Source organism: Astatotilapia calliptera, chromosome 14 (assembly GCF_964374335.1).
Source record: "Astatotilapia calliptera chromosome 14, fAstCal68.1, whole genome shotgun sequence".
Taxonomy (NCBI): Eukaryota; Metazoa; Chordata; class Actinopteri; order Cichliformes; family Cichlidae; genus Astatotilapia; species Astatotilapia calliptera.
The window spans coordinates 26,526,362-26,532,361 of record NC_137435.1 but is presented as its reverse complement, the minus strand read 5'-3'; the positions used below and the strand labels follow the sequence as shown (position 1 = coordinate 26,532,361).

At 38.3% G+C, this 6,000-nt stretch overlaps 1 protein-coding gene across 6 annotated transcripts in view; it reads right to left on the bottom strand.

Annotated features, from left to right (window-relative positions):
• Window positions 1–679: 679 nt before the first annotated feature.
• Window positions 680–6,000, bottom strand: part of LOC113036221 (uncharacterized) — an 82,740-nt gene continuing 77,419 nt past the window's right edge. For 4 of the 6 annotated variants that reach the window (XM_080288539.1, XM_080288541.1, XM_080288542.1 and 1 more), the window contains one exon: window positions 680–1,260. The gene's annotated coding sequence lies outside the window, so the exon portion shown is untranslated. The remainder of the gene's footprint in view (window positions 1,261–6,000) is intronic. The other 2 variants (XM_080288543.1, XM_080288544.1) reach the window with 1 other exon arrangement.

Genomic DNA, 6,000 nt, shown 5'->3' with positions numbered 1-6,000 from the left:
ACTTTTTTTTTTATTTGTTTGCTTTGCAGAACAAATAAATAAACATATAATGAAAAGCTGCATTCAGAGCACAGCAAGCATTACAGTGATGCAGAGTGATGCCTAATAATCTCTGACTTCCAAATGCAGCTGCACTTACTGCTACAGTATGTATATTATTCCATATTAATGAAGGTCAGATGAAAAAAATAATGCTGCTCACTGTCGATATTCATGCTGCACCACACATTCACCAACAATAAAGCTGGGAAATAACAGCAGACAAAATAAGGAAATTGTGTCTTTGACCACCAGACTGTTTAATAATGCATCCTGTCAATAGTAAGTCATATACATGCACTGATTCTTTATTTATGTGAGGAAGAATAATGTCAAAGAGGGTTAGCAGTGTTTATACACACACACACACACACACACACACACACACACACACACACACACACACACACACACACACACACACACACACACACACACACACTCGAGGGTGAAAAACAACTTTTTTGTATGAAAGTTAATCAAATAGAATATAGCAAGTGTTTATTTATTGTATTAATACCCCTGCCAGTGGAGAAGCAGTGTACATTTGCAGGTAAACATACTTTAAGTGTAAGTATCTAGGCAGCAAAAGGACACATGTTGGGTTATTCAATTCAGCTGAAAGACCCCAGAGACAAAGGCGGGTTTGCAAATTTTATTATCTGCAGCAAGGAACTCGAACACAAGAGCTTTGAGGCAGGCAAGTATTACTGTTGTAAGAGTGTCTTTTCAGGGACTGGGCAGCATTTCACCAGAGGACTGCCAGAGTGGAGAGGACAGGTTAGTAAAGAACTAATGTGATTTGCCGCTGTTATACAATTTGAGAGCAGATTTGTGTTCTTACTTGAATCTCTTCATGTAGCTGCTGATGGGGGAGACACGCAAGGATTTCCAGAGGGTGAGATTGGTGAAGAGTGGACTTGCAAGTAAGTAAAAGATTTCTTTGTTTGCAGGGTCCAACCAGGAATCGAGCCAGAAGAATAACTAGGAGATAGGCTGAGAGAACAGTCAGGGAACTGCAAAAGAGTGATGAGATCATAGTAACTGAGCCTGATTACTCCCACACAGGCGTCAACAATCTGGAGGAGAATGGAGGTTCCAGCCGGTCCTTAAATCCAGAGAAGTAATGAGTAGAGAGGAACAGGTGTACCCACTGGACCCATGAGGCAGGAGCAGCCTCACCCACTGTAAACCAGAGCCAGAGCCTCTCCCAAATGCCAACTGAAAAAAAGATAAAAAGTGAAAGAGACAGAGACAGAAAGATAAAAAAACAAGCGCAAGAGGGAGAGAGAAGCAACATCTGCCAGGACCATGACATGCTGACACGTTTTTTGATGAGGAAAAGCTAAATCACATCAGCAGTCTCTCTAGCCATGACTTTATTTTCAATTCCTCCTAATGCAAAATAACCGTCTTACAGTTCCTGTCGTCAACTCTGGTTGATGTAAACACTACTAGTATACAAACACATAGATGTAAACACAAATACCAGTTTAAACTGCAGCTGCAAAAGTCAGTAAGCTTAATCAGCATTTTGTTAGCTTGTCTGGCAAGCCACTGGCTGTAACAGACATTTATTGATATTTTTAAAAATTTCTTCAGTGCAGCGTAATAAAAAAAAAGAACTCGCACAGCAGTGACATGAACTGTTTGTCCACCCTCCAACTCTGAGTTTTTAGCTGACAGTCAAAAGCCCTCTCACTCTCTTTTCATGCTTTCTGCCTTTTATTGTGAAAATGCCAACTAGACTCAGGAGGTAGAGGTTGATGGGTCGAGTGACCCCAGTGGAAATGGCAGTTTCACAGATGCCAATGTGTTGTGGCAGGTTTAAAAATATGCATATTAGCATGCATGCGTGCCTGTCCACAGCATGTTTAGGGTTGCTTTGCCCCATTTTTGTTGTACCTATATAACTTCATATACAAATTTTAAAATCAGGTGCCAACATGAGCATTCATCTGTGCTTGGACTTTGTGTGTGGTCCAAACCCCCTGTTATTTTGCCAGATGCTACCTCCTCTTTATCCAATATGTTTCCTCCTTGGTGTCTTTTTTGTCACTCAGCTGCTACTTGTCATTTTTGTCTTTATATATATATGAAGACATTTATGAAAGCGATATATATATATATAGGCAACCGTTCTACCCACTGAACATGATTGACATATAGTATGGTTATTTTCCGGGTTTGTTTTATTTGTGATGCTCCCTGCACATTGTGTAATGTAAAGGATGGATGGGTGTGTGCTATAATCAATCAATCCATGAACCATGGTTTATATTGCAAACCCTCCTGTTTCTGTGTGTTTTCATGTCAGAGCTCAGTGTTGCATATCCCGATGTTAGTAATTTAATTATACCCTGTGCACAGTTCATTCAGCAAATATTTAATTCAGCAGCAAGTATATAGAAGCTGAAAGATTCATTTATGCAGGTCACAGCAAGTATATGTCATCTTTCTTCTGTTTCTTCAAATTAACATTTAATTCCTAAATGTTGGTTCTAGTCTGTATAAAGTAATTATAATTTTGTCACACTTATATCTATAAAATGTAGACTTCTCAGCTTAATATGGGCACATATGCACACAGACACACCTCCGTTACAGACTTTGGTCAGAACAGCAATTATTGTCTCACCATACCATTTCATAGTTGTAATGATTATGTAGTACCAACTGTTCTCTGGCCCACACGGACTGAATCTTTGTTGCTATCAGACACAAAATGGCTACTCTCATATGGAGGTCAACTGATATGAGGGTAAGCATTCAGGCACAAAATGACCACTGTTGAAATGTGGATAAGTAGGCTGACCTTAGATAAATTTGCTCCCGGGCACTAGCTTTCTTAGAATATTTATCTGAGGATTGTGGAGGACACAAAACCTTGGTACAAAAACTCAGAGGCACCCAGCATAAGTGAAAACATTCAAATACCCATCCTACTAAATGTGTATAGGATGTATTACAACTGCTATTGTTATTCTGCCTGGCTCAGTTGGTATTTTTCAGTCATCCGTGGCAGCAATAGTTGGGGTTGGTACCCCACTGAGGACAACCTCAGTTCTCCAACCTGAATGACAAAATAAGCTGTCATTTCCTTCCAAAATGACCCATATGACCCATAATAACCAGTGCTGTCAAGTTTATTGTGTCCTCACCTGGGGAGTTAAATTGTAACCTTACTAAACAAGTGTCAACAGCTGCAGTTTGACTCAGGGGGATTGCAAATAAGTGCGCTGATATACACTGGCAGGGAATTTATCCCCAGAACTAACTTGATCTGAGTCTGCATTTTTGTGCTGGCACACTTTTCCTGAAGTACTTCTTAGATTATGGTCCCGGAAGTCCACTTTTAATGAAATGACCTGAAATATGATGTCTTATTAGATGCCAAACCACTGCGGAATAAAGTTCACGTTACAAATATAACACAAGTGGTAGTTATATTTGATTGACCAACACAGCATGTTGGCAGATTACAGTGAATTTTGCAATGCACTGCTGCATGACAGACCAGATTCTACACAGCCAATGTGGTGGCTAATGAGAGGGCTGTGTCATGCAGTGCTGTTGTGTGAATCTAGCAAAAAACTGTTTTATTTATTTGGGTGTCAAAATAGTTTTTCTTGCCCTGGTGACAACAGTAGCTGGAGACATGTTTTTAGTTGGGTTGAGTCAGTGCTTCGAAGATTTCAGATTTTACTTTGAAAGTTGGGCGCTTGTTCAGTCAGTATTGCTACAGCTACTTTTCTTTTGGTTCACTGATGAAAGGCGGAAGGATACTGTTTTGTGAAAGTATGGGAATGTTTTGGTAAGTGACCATGCAGACAGGTGATAAAATTATAATAGTCGGCCATTAATTGTCAGGATATGCTGAAGTTTAAGGGTAAAAGCTAAAATGCTGTGCACCAGTTTTACTGCCAAAGGAAATACAAGCCTGGTTCCTGCAAAGATAAGACTGTGTCTGTCTTTGGTTCACCTTCATTACTACATAGTGAACCTAAACAGTAAAGGTTACTAATGAGCTAATGAGCAAGGCTAAGGAAGATTATGCAGAATTATGAAGTGTTGAAGAATTTTAGAAAGGTTACTGTAAATGCAAACTCTGTGAAGAAGTAGTAGATTATGATTCAACAACAACAAATAACAAATATTGAAAATTACTGAAAATGTGTAAGTTTAACAAATTTTTTTTGAGAATTGTATGAATCTCAGCTGATTTTTTAAAATTATTATTATATTATTTTTTAGCCTTTATCGAGAGAGGACAGTGTAGAAAGGAGAGTGAGAGAGAACAACAGGGGGAAGACATGCAGTAAAAAGCCTCAGGGCTGACTCAAACCCAGAACTTGTAATACAATATCCTACTCAATCCAGTACACTATACCATCACATTAGTGAAACTAACTTTCACATATATCAGCCCACATGCACTAAAGTGAGCCATGCTGTGTAGAGTTTGCATGTTCTCCCCATGTATGCATGGATTGTCTCCAGCTACTCCAGCTTCTTAACCCAGTCCAAATACATGCATGGGGTTAGATTAATAGCTGATTTTAAATTGGGTGTGAATTTGAGCATGAACCATTGTCACTTTGTGTTAGCACAATGATAGACTGGTAACCTGTCCAGGGTGGCCTGTGACTGATGGGATAGGTTCCAGCCCCCTTGCGACCTTGAGTTAGATAAGTGGATGAAGATGGTTGGATGAAAACGTGATATATGTGGTGTATACTACTGTATTGTGATCCACTGTGGAATTCCTACACCAGTTTATGAATTTGTTTCCCCCATGGTCATTAAAGTTGTTACATAAAGTGTAGAAATGAATCCTTGCTTTTTGAAATTTTTTTTAGATCTTACACTGATAATCTGTTAAACCTGTTTTACAACCTTTCATTCAGTTTCATCACTTAGTGAATGAGTCTTTCTGTATTCTCTCTTTTTGTTGGTTGGTTGATTGTTTGGCTGGTTTGCAGGAATGGAAAATAACTGGCATACATGTTGACGAAATGTGAGATAGATAGCATTTAATTTAATCTTCATCCGTTTTCTTCCGGTTAATTTTATCGATGCAATAAAATATCAGTTTCATCTAATTCCTAAGTTATCACTTGCGTCCAAATTAACCATTAAGCCTTATAAGTAAATATTTCATTTTTAGGCACGTGTATCGCCTTTGTTTGCAACATGATCAGATAAACTAACTGTGAAAAGAAGCAGACTTATTGATGTGAAAGAGTAATAAAGACTCTAAATGCCAATCATAGCTACAGATTACATCAACATCTGTTGTCTTTGGTCTGCTCTATAGTTGCACTCAATATAAGAAAAAACCTTCTGTTGCAACACTCTGAATGACCACTTCGTGTCATGTTCATAATCCAGTGAATTAGATTTAGCAAAAAGTATGTAAGATCAACCGGATAAAAGAGAAATATAAAATTAGAGTTTGGCTCAATAAATTAATTAAACAATAATAATAATAAATTGATCACTGATAAATCACAAATTGAATTTATAAATGTTACATGTTTTGTGTCACGTGTCCACAACAGGACCTCACTGTCACTCATGTGTATAGGAAAATAACGTCTACAATATCATCAATCCCATGTGCATTTTTTTCCCCGTTACTTTCAAGAAAAACAAAAGGAAGCACGTCTCTGACTTTCAATCAAATCAACTTTTAATGAAACTGTAAAGTTCAAAAGAAACAAGGGATTTTTTTTAAAGAGCAACTACATATCCATATCGTCTCGGAGCCGACTTAAACTCTATGCATGACTGCTCTTCTAAAATCTCAGAGGAGATATGGGTGAATGGGAACAAGTCTGGCTGACAGAATGGCGCAGTGTAAAGGAAAAGTGAAGTGTGTGTGTGTGTGTGTGACAGGGTAATGTAATTTGCTTTTGTTTAACCCTGAGCTGTAGGGTCTCTTGTTTTAATAGAGTAGTA